At 39.9% G+C, this 15,740-nt stretch overlaps 1 protein-coding gene across 6 annotated transcripts in view; it reads left to right on the top strand.

Annotated features, from left to right (window-relative positions):
* Positions 1-845: 845 nt before the first annotated feature.
* Positions 846-15,740, top strand: part of ARHGAP12 (Rho GTPase activating protein 12) — a 108,767-nt gene continuing 93,872 nt past the window's right edge. For all 6 annotated transcript variants that reach the window (XM_032349344.1, XM_032349346.1, XM_032349345.1 and 3 more), the window contains exon 1: positions 846-954. The gene's annotated coding sequence lies outside the window, so the exon portion shown is untranslated. The remainder of the gene's footprint in view (positions 955-15,740) is intronic.

The raw sequence follows: 15,740 nt of genomic DNA on the forward strand, positions 1-15,740 counted from the left end.
GCTCACCCCCACATGAAAAACCTTTAATGCCTCTGACTTCTGGATTCTGTGCTGCCAAACTGCAAACGCTGCGATCTGTGATGACTTTGGCCAACGACACTGTGGCCCTGGGGCTTACACACAGCAGGCCCCGTAGGCAGCTTAATGAGTGGTTATGCTGCTTTGGAGCAGCCTGATCATGGAACGGCCGGCTCCTGGATCCCCAGGGCCTCCGTCATCCTTGAGTGGGTACAGCTGGTGAAGCAATCTGCCCTGGTAGCCCCAGCGCAGGACAGCTCCGCATGGCCCCACTACATGGACTCAGTGCCTCCAGAGTTCCATTTCGTCCCCTTGAAGTGGCGTGTGGCACTTTTTCCGAGTCTCCCCGCGGGATTTCCGGGGCAGTGAACAACGGACTGACCTCGTCTGGCAGCAGCTCCCAGCAGGCCAGTGGGCCAAGAAAGGGTGCGGGCAATGCCCACCGCCCCTCTTTCCCTGGGCCCATTCCTGCCATCCTACTGTTGGGTCCGTTTCCCCTATGCCTTTCACTTGTTTTCTCCCGAGCGTTTTCTCTCAACGTTTCCCACTTCAGGTTTACAAAGTGCTTACGCCCACTTGGCGGGCAGCAACCTTGCCGGCCTGAGTCCCTAATCCAATCCCTCCGCCCCGCCCTCTGCCTCCCCTCCTCCCGCACCCACCCCCGCCGATTCACCCGGCGCCCGCCCGGGTCGTCACGTGAGCCTCGCCTCGCCCCGCCCCCTACCGTCACGTGAGCCCCCAGCCCCGCCCCGCCCCGCCCCCGCGCCGGCGCGCTCCGACGTGCCCTGGAACTTACCCTCCCTCGGAGACCAGCCTGCGGGGACGGGCTGGCCGCAGCCGCCGGGGTGTGAGCGACCTTCGGGCTCGCCTCGGCGTCCCGCAGACCCCGTGCTAATACAAGAGGGAGCTGCCTCCTGCGAGGCCGCCGTGCTCTCGGTAAGGTGGCGGGACGCGGGTCCCCGTGGACAGAGGGCAGGTTGGTGAGGTGCTGCACAAAGGCGTCCGCGGTCGGGGCTGTGCCCGCCGAGGGCGGCGGAGTTAGGGGGAGGTGTGTGCGGGAGGCGCGCCGCCGCCGAGGTGCGCGCGAGGTGCGGCCGGGAGCGCCTCGGGAGGGGTGGGGCGCAGGGCGCAGGGTGGGCGCGGGGGGAAGGGGAGCCGTTGCCCGCGCATTGACTGACGTGGGCGAGAGGGTTTAAATGGCTCGAAGTTGTGGCTCCTCTGCCCCCCGGGTTTCCTGACTTCCTGTGTGAGGGCAGCGCCCGCCCGCCCCGCCCCTAGGAAGGAGTGTGTGTGTGTGTGTGTGTGTAAAAGGCAGGCTGGTGCCGCCCTCTTTCCTCGCCTTCTGCAGCTGCGTGTGCCCGCTCTCAAACTGCTGTTGGGTGTGTAAGCCTCCGCCCCCCCGGGGAGCCTACCTGAGGCCTCCCCTGGACGACTGCTGACCTTAAACGGGTACTTTTGTCTCTGCAGTCTTTAGAAGTGCCCTGCCCCATTGAATGGACACTTGCTACTCTGGCTCTTCTGGGAGCAATCTCCTCAAAGTCCTTGAATTAAAAAACAAAACAAAACAAAACAAAAAAAAACTCTTTACAAGCGTGGTGCCCTCCCATTTCAGCGTAGTTGATTGTCTTCCAAGAATGGCTGTCCTTTACGTGTTGTGTCTTTAGTTACTGCAGACCCTCTGAGAAGAAATGTCTGCAGGGTCATCATTACGGAAAAATGCAGGGCCTTCAGTTTCAGAGACGTGATGTTTTCCTTCTGACTGCAGCAGCAGTTTTCAATGCATTTGCAAAGGTTAAAGCAAAATGTTTAAAGCATACCTTTAGGAAAGTTCGGATGTCATTCCAAGTGAAGTGTTTATGATGGGTAAAGTCAGCTAACACTGGAATTGCTTTATGGTTAGTTATGACACACGAGAGCAGCTTTTATCGAATATTTATGCACATATTCCAAAAGGGAAGGAAATGTGGTGGAAAGCTCGGCTTCTGGTTGAGATTCTGCCACACTTCCGAAGCTGAGACCTCGGAAGACTCAGTTTTAGTGAAAGGTTGTTAAAAAGTATCTAGCCCCTAGCCACGCCTGTTTCATCCGAAAACTGGGGGGAAACAGTGGCCTAGAGCGGTTATTTGTCCATATCCAGTGTTCCTTACCTGATCTATAGGAAGGTGTGTTACAGAATGGGTCATCTTTCTGTACCTTTTCTTGTCTGAGTAGACACTCGGCTGCTGGTGCTAGTAGTTTTCTCTTTTGCTGTGTTTTGAAATGCCTGGGAAACGTTTCAGAATAGGGATTGGGAGCCCAGCAGAGTGCCTAAAAGCAGGATCTGAAGAGTTAACCTTGAGCCATGCACCCTGAACAACCAGACAACCTGGATGCATATGTGTGACCCCTGGTTGCATGTAGCTTTCTGCTTTGGGAAAAACAATTAAGTGTAATGAAACAGATTATATGTGTGTATGTGTATGCCTGTATCTGTTGATAGGTTTCTGTTCATGCTTTATCAGCCATAAAAGTTGGAAAAGGTCGATAACTCATTGACTCTTAATGTGCCATTGGTAAAGATTTGTTATCCGTATACAGTCAATATGTATCTTTTGGTGTTTATTTATTTTTTACTTACTATACCAGTTGTGAGGCACAAGTGAAAATATGTAGTATAAATGCTGTAGAAGAACAGCTTATTGTTTGTAGTTAATCATTTGGTTTTCATTTCATTTAGAAAGTTTTTGTTTGGTGCTTTTTAAAAATAGGTGGATAGACCGTGGGCTTTACAAATTTATGTACTTGAAGTTGTGCAGTTGACATTCCTGAGAATAATAGGGTAATAAAAATTCGAAGTTGACTGAAATAAAACTGAATACAGTGATGTGTAAAATCCTTATGTGGCACTACCAGTATTTTGCTTACCTGAGAAAATTGGTACTAAGAAAAGGTAACTTAAGGTCAATCTGCCCAAAATGGACATTCCAGTTTTCTAGTAGTGGGAGAGAAAAGTGAAATTAAACTTTTATTTTCTTGTATTTACATTTTTAGTTTTAATTGCAAATATGCACTGTTTTGTGGAATGAGTCAGACATGAAAAAGTATGATATGATGGTATCACCTATCATCATCAAATCATGCTTTTCATATCATCCTCTTTTGAGGAACCCATTGGGTCACTATCTTTGTGGTTTTTCTTTTCTTCAATTGTTAACTGGTCTAATTATGCCACATCCTTAGTTGTTGATGGCTTTGCTGTGATTCAGCCATTTCCCTGCTACTTTTATTGACTTAACAAATATCATGCAGTTTCAGTTTGCAGTTGATTAGCTTTTTATTTGAACCAGACTGCCAAATGCTGACGTGTCTAAGTATCCCTCCTCTGTTGATAATTAGTGCTTCTCAAACTTTAATGTGCATGGGAATCACCTGAACTTCTAACAAGTCCCCAGGTGATACCCTTGGTGCTCTACTGCCCACACCACAAACTACGCTGCAGTCCGATAGAAATATAATGCCAGTCACCTGTGTAACCTTATTTTATTTTTATTTTTATTTAAGTAATCTCTACACCCGGCATGGGTTTTGAACTCAAGCCAGAGATCAAGAATTGCGTGTTCCTCCAACTGAGCCAGCCAAGTGCCCCTCACTTGGGTAATTTTCAAGCTTTTTAGTACTCCCATGGTAAAAAGTAAAAATAGGGGGAAAAATCCCAAGTGAAACAAGTTTTTTTTTTTTTTAATCATCTCATCATGTAATCAACATGATTCTTTTATTCAGACTAAGTCTTTAAATCCTTGGTGTATTTTACATATACGGGGCTTTTCTTTTTCTTTTCTTTTTTTTTTAAGATTTTATTTATTTATTTGACAGACAGAGATCACAAGTAGGCAGAGAGGCAGGCAGAGAGAGAAAGCAGGAAGCAGGCTCCCCGCCAAGCAGAGAGCCCCATGTGGGGCTCGATCCCAGGACCCCGGGATCATGACCCGAGCCGAAGGCAGAGGCTTTAACCCACTGAGCCACCCAGGCGCCCCTATACGGGGCTTTTCAATTTAGATTAGACACACTTAATGTGCTCAGTAGCCACATTTGGCTAGTGGCTGCTGTATTGAGCATCACTTCTGGAGTCTGGAATCTAGACCAGCGCTATTCTCCATGTATTTTTAGATTGGCCACATCAGCAACCTTTGGGAACTTGTTAGAAATGCAAATTTTTGGGCCCCACCTAATAGTGCTCTCATTAGGAATGTCTGGGTTTCAGTAACTAACTTGTGTTTTAAAAACTGCAGATGATGACTACAAAATGTGTATGTGCTATTCTGGATGGGATCCTAGAATAGAAGAAGTCTATTAGGGGATAACTAAGGAAGACTGAATAGAGCATGGATGTTACTGAATATGATATATTCGTATATACCCCTGGATATGATAAATGTACCATACTAACATAAGATGTTAATGGTAGGAGAAACTATGTATAGGATATATGGGAACTCTCTGTACTATTTTTGCATAATTCTCTAAGTCTAGTACTAATCTAAAAAAGTTTTTTGTTTTGTTTTGTTTTTTTAAAGAAAAGCTCTCCAGGTGATTCTGCTCACTAGAAGTTTCAGAAGCCCTGATCTAGATCACTGATATTACCTACACTATTGTACTTTGGATGGGTAGGATGGCTGCTAAATTAAGGTTTGGTAGCATAGAAATAATAGTATTTTGTAAGAAGATCTAGTTAATAAGCTCCGTTTCACAAATGGAAGGAAACAAGACTCAGAGAGGTTTAGTAACTTGACTTAGATCACATAGCTAGGAAGAGGCAGAGGCATGTGCATTTGAGGAGGGATTATTATTATTTTTTTTTTTTAAAGATTTTATTTATTTATTTGACAGAGAGAGATCACAAGTAGGCAGAGAGGCAGGCAGAGAGAGAGAGAGGAGGAAGCAGGCTCCTGCTGAGCAGAGAGCCTGATGCGGGACTCGATCCCAGGACCCCGAGATCATGACCTGAGCCGAAGGCAGCGGCTTAACCCACTGAGCCACCCAGGCGCCCCAGAGGAGGGATTATTTTTTTAAGTCATTAGTTAATTTGTCACAATTTTTCTACTCACAACTTTTTTTTTTTTTAAAGATGTATTTATTTTAGAGGGAGCAAGAATGAGCACGCATGCAGTGGGGAGGGGCAGAGGGAGAGAGTTTGAAGCAGACTCTGCACTGAGTGTGAAGCCCATCACCGGGCTCGATCTCACAACCCTGAACTCATGACTCGAGCTGAAACCAAGAGTTGGATGCTAAATGACTTTGCCATCCCAGGTGCCCCTGAAACTTACCCTTTTTTGAGTTAAGCAGTGATTAGTGTGGATATTATGTTTACAGAATACTTTCTCTTTTCCATTTTCACAAGAATCTTTGGAGATTTATATTGTTTGTTTTACAGGTGAGTTAAGGGGCTCAGCATCTGAGCGCCAAGAAACGGCAAATCCTAGATTTAAATTTCAGGTCCCTAACCCTGACTAATGTAATTTAGATTACATTTTGCAGTTCGAGTGGTATCTTTAAAATACCAATATTTGGCTGCATATTACTGATTTGTTAAAAAAAATCAGTTTTATTGAGTTATAATATGTGTATGCTAATATAGAGTAATACTCAGTAATAGAAAGGAGTGAACTACAGCTACATACAGCAACATGGATGACTCTCAAAAGTGTTCTAAGTGAAACAAGCCAGATGTAGAAGGCTCTCTCTCTCTCTCTCTCTTTTTAAAAGATTTTATTTATTTATTTGACAGCACACAAGCAGGGGGAATAGGAGAGGGAGAAGCAGGCTCCCTGCTGAGCAGGGAGCCCAATATGAGACTCGATCCCAGGACACCGGGATCATGACCTGAGCCGAAGGCAGACACTCAACCAACTGAGCCACCCAGGCACCCATCAGCATTCTCTATTCCTTATGCTTTGCTCACCACAAGTGTAGCTACTATCTGTCACCATACACACTATTGCGATATCATTGATTATATTCCTTATACTGTGCCTTTTATTCCCATGACCTTTTCATTCCATAACTGGAAGCTTGTATCTCCCAGTCCCCTTAATCTTACATTTTGCCCATCCCCCTCCAAGCCTTTCCCAGGATCTCTTTTGGTTTGTATTCTTTCGTGTTTTACAGATGGATGTACGATTAGTTTAGGCATTCATTAGCTGATAAGCCTTTGAGTTGATTCCAGTTTCTAGCACTTATGAATAAAGCTGTTGTGAATGTTCATATAAGGCCTTTGCGTGGACTTATTTTTTCATTTTTCTTGGGTAAATACCTAGAGGTATTGAAAAGCAGTGGCTAGATCGTAAGGTAAATGCATGCTTAATAACTTTATAAGAAACTGCCAAAATGTTTTCCAAAGTGGCTTTAACATTCTGCATTCCCACAAGCAGTGAACAAGAATTCCAGTTGCTGGCATCCTTACCACATGAAATAGCCTTTATATGTATTTAAAGCCATTCTAGTGTGTGTGTGTGTGGGAGTGATAGTTGGTACTTTGAATTTATATCATTAGGGTTTTTTATTTTTTTATTTTTATTTTTTAAAAGATTTTATTTATTTATTTGACAGAGATCACAAGTAGGCAGAGAGGCAGGCAGAGAGAGAGAGAGGAGGAAGCAGGCTCCCTGCAGAGCAGAGAGCCCGATGTGGGGCTGGATCCCAGGACCTTGGGATCATGACCTGAGCTGAAGGCAGAGGCTTTAACCCACTGAGCCACCCAGGTGCCCCTCATTAGGGTTTTTTAAAAACAGTTTTATTGAGGTATAATTGCTGTGTAATAAGCTGCATATATTTTAAATGTGTAATTTGAACATATCTAACTCCCACCTTGCCCTCCAAATTTCCTTGAGCTTAAGGGTAATTCATCACCTTGTTTTCTGGTCGATATTGATTTGCTTTCCAGCACTATAGATTTGTTTGCATTTTGTAGAATTGTGTGTAGATGGAACCATATAGTATGCGCTTTCTTGTCTGGATTTTTTTTTTTTTTTCCTACTCAGGAAAATTATTGTGAGATTTTTCCAGTTTGTTGTGTGTATTAATAGTTAATTCCTTTTTGTTGCTGAGTGATATCTCATTGTGTGGATATACCACAATTAGTTTATCCATTCACCTCTTGATGGTCATTTGGATTGTTTCCAATTTGGGGTTATTAGAAATAAAGCTGGTGTGAACATTCACCTACATGTTTTTGCGTGGATACATGCTTTCGTTTCTCTTGGATAAATACCTAGGGGTAGATTTCCTGGGTCCTATAGTAGATATATATTTAAAATTTTAAGAACCTGCCAAACTTTTTCCAAAGTGGTTTTACCATTTTTATAAAATGTCCACTAGCAGTGTGTGAGAGTTTTGATTGCTCCACATTCTAGAAAACACTGGTGTATTGTCAGTCTTAAATATTAGTTATTCTAGTGGATGTGTAGTGTTATTTCTTTGTGACTTCAGTTTGCATTTCTCTAATAACTAAAGATATTGGGCATCTTCTAATGGTCTTACCATCTGTAGATCTTTGGATAAGTGTTTATATCTTTTGCCCATTTTTTATTGAGTTGTGTTATTGACTTGTACAGTTCTCTGCATATTTAAATATGAGTCTTTTGTTGAAGATAAGTTTGTGTCTATATTTATGAGGGAAGTCGGTCTTTAGTTTTTCTTATAATGTCTTTGTCTGCTTTAGTATGAGGATAATGGTGACCAGATAGAATGAATTGGGATGTTTTTCTTCTGTTTCAATTTTCTTCAAAAGCTTTGTGTAACAGGCATTATCTTCCTTATATTTTTGGTAAAACTCTCTAGGGAAGCCGTCTGGGTCAGGGCTTTGTAGGAAAATTATTTGTTTATTATTTATTTTTAAAGATTTTGTTTATTAGAGAACATGAGAGTGCATGCTTAAGAGCACACAGCAGGGGGAGCAGCAGAGGGAGAGGGAGCAGGGAGCTTGACTTCACGTCGGGCTTGATCCCAGGACCTAGGGACCATGACCTGAGCCGAAGGCCGACGCCTAACCAGGTGACCCACCCAGGTGCCCTGTGGGAAGATCTTAAAGATTTTTAAAGACAGATCAATTTTTTTATTAGATACATGGCTACTTAGGTTATCAGTTTCTTCTGAAGTTCTGGTAATTTGTCCTTCAGGAAATTTGTCTGGTCATCTAAGTTGTTAGATTTACTGGCTTAAAGTTGTTCATAATATTCTCTTGTCTTCCTTTTGATGTCTTTACATCTATAGTTATATCCCCTGTCTCATTCCTGATATTGGTAATTTGTGTTTTTTTCCCTTCTATTCTGGATCAGTTTGACTAGAGGGTTATCAGTATTACTGATGTTTAAGAACCAGCTTCTGATTTCATCTAACATTTTTCTCTCTCTTTTTTTATGGATTTCTTCTCTGCTCTTTTCATGTCTTTTCTTCTGCTTATTTGGGGTTTAATTTGCTCTTCATCTAGTTTCCTAGAGTGGAAGTGTACATCAATGATTTGAGACCTTTCTTCTTTTCTAATATGGGTATTTAGTGCTATGAATTTTCTCTGAGCACTACTTTAGCTGCATCCCATAAGTTTTGAGATGTCATGTTTTCATTTACATTTCAGTTCAGATTTCCTCTTTTCCTTATGAGATAATTAGAAGTATGTTGTTTAGATTCCAACAAATTTGTGGGTTTTAAGCTATGTTTTGTTAATTTATAACTTAATTCACTTGTTAGAGAATATACCTTAGTATGTTTTCAGGCCTTTTAAATTTATTGAGATTTGTCTCATGGCCCAGAATACAGTCTGCAGAAAATGTATGTTTGTAGGAGACTACTGAACTGGCTGTCCCGTTTGTAGCACTTCCATTAGCTCTGTATGAGTGTTCCAGTTGTTGGTATCAGCACTTTGTATTGTCTTGTTTTGTAAAAATAACTGTATTGTGGTAGGTATGTGATATCTTGTTTGGATTTAACTTGCATTATTGGATTTTCAGTGTTTTGTAAAAGAACTTAAATTTTAGTACAAATTAAGAATCATGGTGTGTTTTCTTTCCCAGGAGAGGACAGAAAGCTCTGAGGCATTGATAGTAGTAGTAGGTCATCATTTGTGTGCTACATAAGTGCTACTTTTCGGTTTTCTAAAAGTTTGAATGTTTGCGTTTTAAAATTTACTTTGAGGGAGGATCTGTAAAACCTATGTGAGGATTTATTGACTTTTGTGGTTTTTGGGTAGACAGATATAAGGTGATTTGTAGTCTGTAGTGACTATTTTGGTAATACATAGACAATAGTATTGTATATATATACCACATTTTGATTAGGCATTTATCTATGGGCGTTTGGTTTGCTTCCATCTTTTGGCTGTTGTGATTAGTGCTGCTATTAACATGGATGTACGTATATCTTTTCAAGTCCCTGCTTTCTGTTCTTTCGGATGTGTACCCAAAGTGGAATTGCTGGGTGTTTTGAAAAACCACTGTACTGTTTACCTCTGTGACTGTACCATTTTACATTCCTACCAGCAATGCACAAGAATGGCAATTTCTGGGGCACCTGGGTGGCTCAGTCAGTTAAGCGTCTGCCTTCAGCTCGGTCATGATCCCGGGGTCCTGGGATTGAGCCCCACATTGGACTCCTTGCTCACCAGGGAGTCTGCTTCTCCCTCTCCTGTGCTCTTGCTTGCGCTCTCTCTCTCTCTAATAAATAAATAAAATAATTTTTTTTTTTTTTTAAAGGGCAGTTTCTCCACATCCTCATCAACACTTATTTTGGGTGTTTTTTTTTTTTTTTTTAAAGATTTTATTTATTTATTTGACAGAGAGAGATCACAAGTAGGCAGAGAGGCAGGCAGAGGGAGAGGAAGGGAAGCAGGTCCCTGCTGAGCAGGGAGCCCAACTCAGCTCGGGTCTCGATCCCAGGACCCCGGGATCATGACCTGAGCTGAAGGCGGAGGCTTTAATCCACTGAGCCACCCAGGTGCCCCTTGGTTGTTTTTTGTTTTGTTTGTTCTTTACAATAGCCATTCCGATTGGTATGAAGTGGTGTCATTGAAGTTTTGATTTGCATTTCCCTAATGATAGTGACATTGAGCATCTTTCCTTGTGTTTATTGGCCATTTGTGTATCATCTTTGGAAAAATATCTATTCAAGTCCTTTGCCTGTAGTGGCTCTTATCACATTGTTAATTTTGGAGTAGTTTGGCATCATTTAAGCATTAAAAAGAATAGTTTTTTTTCCCCTTTTTAAAATTTTAAGTTACTGATGTCTGACTAGAACTTTGCAGTGGCCAGATGTTAAATCACTACAATTGTATTTGCCTCTGTTTTGTAGATTATATCTTTTTTTAAAGCAAAGAATTTGGTAAACATTTGAAAGTAATTGAATGTGAATAGTCATTTCAAAGATTTTCTTTAAGAGGGTAATGTGTATAGTTTTGGAGGAATATCTGAATGGGTTAAGAAAATGAACTTTTTCTTCTAGAGTAAGTTATTAGAGGGCTAGAAATCCTATTAAGCTTTATAAAGACCAAGGTTATGATTTTCTGATTATTGTATGACAACTTGTGTAATGGTATGGTCTGAGATCATGAGTGTGGGTGCTTCCCCAAAGGAAAATCAAGGTGTTCTTATTAAAAAGGGGGGCAGGTGAGATGCCACAGAGGCAAGATCAAATTTATGTGAACTGTAAAAAAAGTTAATTTCTTTCTTTATTTTGCTTTGTGGGTTTTTTTTTCCCCCTAAGGATTTTATTTATTTGGTAGGGAAAGAGAGAGCACAATCAGGGGGAGCAGCAGGCAGAGGGAGAAGCAGGGTCCCCCTGAGCAGAGAGCCCCGCATGGGGCTTGATCCCAGTCATGATCTGAGCTGAACGCAGATGCTTAACTGACTGAGCCACGCATGTGCCCCTCTTTGTTTATTTTCGATTAAAAATGATTATTTTTGAAAGTACTTAATAAGAAATTTAAAAATGGAACTCAGGTGTTGAGGGTATAGAAGAATCCATTGGTTGGAGTGCATTTAGAAGAGTAAAAAAAAAAAAACTGAAAAATATGGAAGCAGAATTGATCATCAAAGAAGGGTGGTTTTAAAGGTTAGCATGGAGCCATTATCAATATAGGTGCTTATGAAGTAGGAGAATCTGAAGGGAGAGGAAGTTAACTTACTGGCTCAAGAAAACCTTTTTGTTCCTTAGACTTTTTACTAGTTCTATTTGTTTATTTTTATCTTATAGGCAATCTTCCGGTATCCTGCACCACCACATTAAAACTCTTAGTGTGTGCAGATGGATCTGAAGGGAATAAATTCTAGTTTAATCTTTAGTCCTTTTTGGTCTGAAAGGGCTTGATCAGGGTACTATACTCAAGTACTGTGTGTGTGAAATTTTTGATACAGTAGTCTCCTAACTTTCTGCTGTCATATATCAGCTAGATCAGTATTTACTCTCCACATAGAGATTATTTTAGAATGATTTTGAACATATAACAACCATTGATAATAGAGAACACTACCTGTTAAATAATTGTAATTCATGTTTTGATGATAAAGAACCTAAAGAAGCATGAGTTTATTTAAATTATTCAAACATATGTCGGCATAATGTAAGGTATTTTAATATGAATATAAAATATGCATGGTATCACTTTTAATTTGGATTTAAATTGAGTCCTTAAAATCCAGAGGGGAAGGGTCAGTGTGGCACTTAAGATGCTCTGGTCTCATCTTGTGTATTTTCTGCCACAGTACTTGGATCAGCCATTTCTCCAAGAGCCTTGGTTCCTTGGGGAATGATATTAGAAACTGTATCTGGGTGCTAGGTATACTTATTGCTGCTAGGCTGTCATTTTTGCTGACAGAAAGGAAATATGCATATGTATACTAAGCAATATATAGAGATATATCTATAATATTCCTGTTTTTTTTGTTGTTGTTTATTATGTTCAGTTATACATCATCAGTTTTTGATGTAGTGTTCAGTGATTCATTAGTTATTTATAACACCCGGTGCTCATCACAACACATGACCTCCTTAATACTCACCATCCTGTTACCCCTTCCCCCCAACCCATTTGTAATATTTCTTTTTGAAATCACCTTTGTGTAACTTTATCTGTAGTAAGCTAAAAATGAGTTTATATTGATGTCTCCAAATCTAATCCATGGATCATTCTAAACTTTTCTGCAGGATTATAAATTCCCACTCAGTCATCGAGAAACCTGGCTCCCATCATCTGAATTCCATTTAATTAATTATTTGGTTTTAGTATACATATATGGCGGTATCAGAGTTTTTGACTTATACCCCCTTGGGAAATGTTTTTATCAGCTTAGAATAGAGTACTTGTGTAGTTCTTTTGCCTCTATTCTTATAGACTTCACTTATTTCCAAGATAATTCCAGCATCCTTCTCCAGAGGTTGTTCCATGTATTTGTCATATTGTTAAACTATATTGTCTCACCTGCTTTCTTGGGAAATCCTGTGATTCCCCCAACCTCCTGAATGATTTTTTAAAATTTGCATACATGGACGTTCATGCTTTGTGTTATAAAGATTAATGGGTTTTCACAAGTGTACAGTGTTATATATCCACCATTACAGGATCATACAAGATAGTTTTATTGATCTAAAAAATCTCCTGTGCTTCACTTACAGAATGCTCCTTCCCACTCTCCCGTTCTGGCAATCACTCTTTCTATGGTTTTGACTTCCCCAGAATGTGATACACTTGAAGTCATTCAGTGTGTAGCATTTTCAGACTGGCCTTTTTCACTTTGCAAAATATATCTAAGATTAATTTGTATCTTTTCTTAGTTTGATACCTTATTTTTTATCACTGAATAATATTTCATTGTATGGATGTCTCACAGTTTATCTTTTCTCCTATTGAAGGACATTTGGTTGCTTCCAGTTTTTGGCAGTTATAAATAAAACAACTGTAAACATTTGCATGCAGGGCCTTTTGTGAACATAAGTTTTCAACTTATTTGGGTAAATACTTTGGAGGGTGATCGCTAGAACAGATGGGAAGACCATGTTTAGCTTTGTAAGAAGTTGCTCAACTGTCTTCAAAGTGCCTGAACCATTTTGCATTCCTACGGGCTATGAATGGAAGTTCTGTTGTTCTACATCCTCACTTGCACTTGGTGTTGTCAGTTTTTTGGATTGTAGCCATTATAATAGGTGTGTGCTGTGTGTCTTGTTTTAATTTGTAATTCTCTAATGACATAATGTTGAACACTTTTTCATGTGCTTATTTGCCATCTATGTTTTCTTTCATGGTATCTTTTCATATCCTTTTTCCATTCCATTCAGAACCTATTCCATATAAAGTTCTTTTTGTTGACTTTTAAGAGTTCTTTGTTTACTTGGTATACAAATCCTTAGCCAGATAAGTGAAAGTATTTTCTCCTTGCGTGTGGTTGATGTTTTCATTCTCTTAGCAGTGTCTTCCACAAAGCAGTAGTTTTTAATTTTAATAAAGTTCTAATTTTTTTAAAAGGATTTTTTATTTATTCATTTGAGACAGAGAGAGAGAGAGAGCTTGAGCAGGGGGAGAGGGAGAAGCAGACTCCCTGCTGAGCCAGGAGCCTGATTCAGGACTCAGTCCCAGGACGCTGGGATCATGACCTGAGCTAAAGGCAGATGGTTAACCATTTGAGCCACCCAGGTGTTCCTATTTTTTTTTTTCCCCCCAATGGATTGTGTATTTGGTGGTTTATCTTGAAACTCATTGTCAAACCCAAGGTCATATTTCTTCTCCTTTAAATAAGAATATTTTCTCCATTCTTGTAACAGCTCAAAAAAAGTCATCATGTCCACACTCATTTCTGACTAAGACTTCATGGCACAAATTGCCTTAAAATACCCCATGCAAATATCATTTTTAGTAGAATATGCTTGCTTCCCCAAATGCTTCTTTTGTTGTTTCCTCATTTTTGTTTTAGATTTAAATCTTGGTTTTGAATTTCCTTTACTAGTTTATGTTTGTGTTCTGTCCTGCTTTCTAGTTACCAATTATTTCCTGTATGCCTCTGCTGTCCCCATTTTTGCTATTTCCTTATGTCTAGAATAGTTGATAATATCAGTTACTGTATTTTTCTTCTGTTCTTTAGACCTAAATAAATGTCTTATATTCTGTACTCTTTTATTCTTAGAAAATAGGGATCATGCATTATGAAAAACGAAGTGCTCACTAGTGGCCTATGATTTCTTGTTGTACAAGTATAGGGTTTACAAAATTATATACTATAATTTCTTATTCTGAAACTTAATACTGGAATTGTCCTTAACTATTTGTTGTGCTCATTAAGTTTAATTGATTTCTTTAGTAGAGGCCTGTTTAGGGATTCTTCATTTTAAACAAGTGATTTTTTTTTTTAAAAAGATTTCACTTTTTATTTATTTATTTGACAGACAGAGATCACAAGGCAGAGAGGCAGGCGGAGAGAGAGGGGGAAGCCGGCTCCCCACTGAGCATAGAGCCTGATGTGGGGCTCTATCCCAGGACCCTGGGATCATGACCTAAGCCGAAGGCAGAGGCTTTAACCCACTGAGCCACTCAGGTGCCCCTTAAACAAGTACTTTTAAATCTTCTTGGAGAACTTCACGTCAAGGATAATGGCTTAAATTGTATTTTGAAGTTAGTTAATATTTATGTGTGAGGCTATATTAATATTTTGTTGCTCATAGCACTAGAATTGTTAAATTGGTTGTACATCTGTGTATTAGGCTTAATGTGTAGACTCATTCCAAAAAAATTGTAGACTTATTAATTATGGGTGCATTTACTATATGTCTCTTAAGATTGTGTTTACTTGTTTACTTTTTGGATACATCTAGTAAAGATATCATGCTGAGAGATGTACTTGATTAAAACAGATGCCCTGGGGGAGGAAGATGACATGTGCTGAGCTATGTAATTTGTGGTAGGAAAGAAAAGGAGAAAAAATGGCAGAAAAAGGAGGAGGCCATTAGATTTTAAAATAGCCTGGTAGGAAGTTCTGAATCAGATGTGGGGGAAGAGAAGCAAAAGATGTAAGCAGTTGTGTGTGTGTTTATCTGTTCTTGTTGAAACATGAGAAAGAAGAAGACTGGTAGGAGGCATGGAAAGCCTTCATGGCTATTTATGAAACTGCCAAGTAAACAAGTGGTTGGTACTGGGCAGTAGGTATGAGAAAACTTTATATGTATTGGTGGTTGGGTAATTACTTGTAAGTGACCTCGTGATGAATACGGATAAAGGATTGTGGTGATGAGTATAGAACATATTTCAACTGGAGGAGAGTTGCCTTCAGAGCATTATAGTTGGATCAGTAAGGAATCTAACCAAGATACTTGAGAGGTTAAGATATCAGGATAAACAGTGTTAAACTAGTCTAAAGAGAAGACTAGTTTCCACAAGTTTGGAAAATAGGGAAAGAAACAAACAAATGAAAAGTTAAAAAGGTAAAAAAATTTTTAATATAGGTTATATTTTTAAATAAAATTAGGTAACATAACTTAGATATTTAAAGATGATTTTCACTTAGATCTGAGTTTCTAGAGCTACCCCACAGTTTTGATTTTCTTTGAACCCATAGCTTATAATAAGGCTTTTTTCTTGTTTTATGTAACTTTCCCAGATCTTGGGTTGTGATACATAATTCCTGCTGTGTGACTTTTTAGAAGTTTATAATTTTAATAGTGTCTCCTTGGGGCTTCCCAGTTTCATTCCCCATCTCACCACCCCAGTATTATAA

Source organism: Mustela erminea, chromosome 6 (genome assembly GCF_009829155.1).
Source record: "Mustela erminea isolate mMusErm1 chromosome 6, mMusErm1.Pri, whole genome shotgun sequence".
NCBI lineage: Eukaryota > Metazoa > Chordata > Mammalia > Carnivora > Mustelidae > Mustela > Mustela erminea.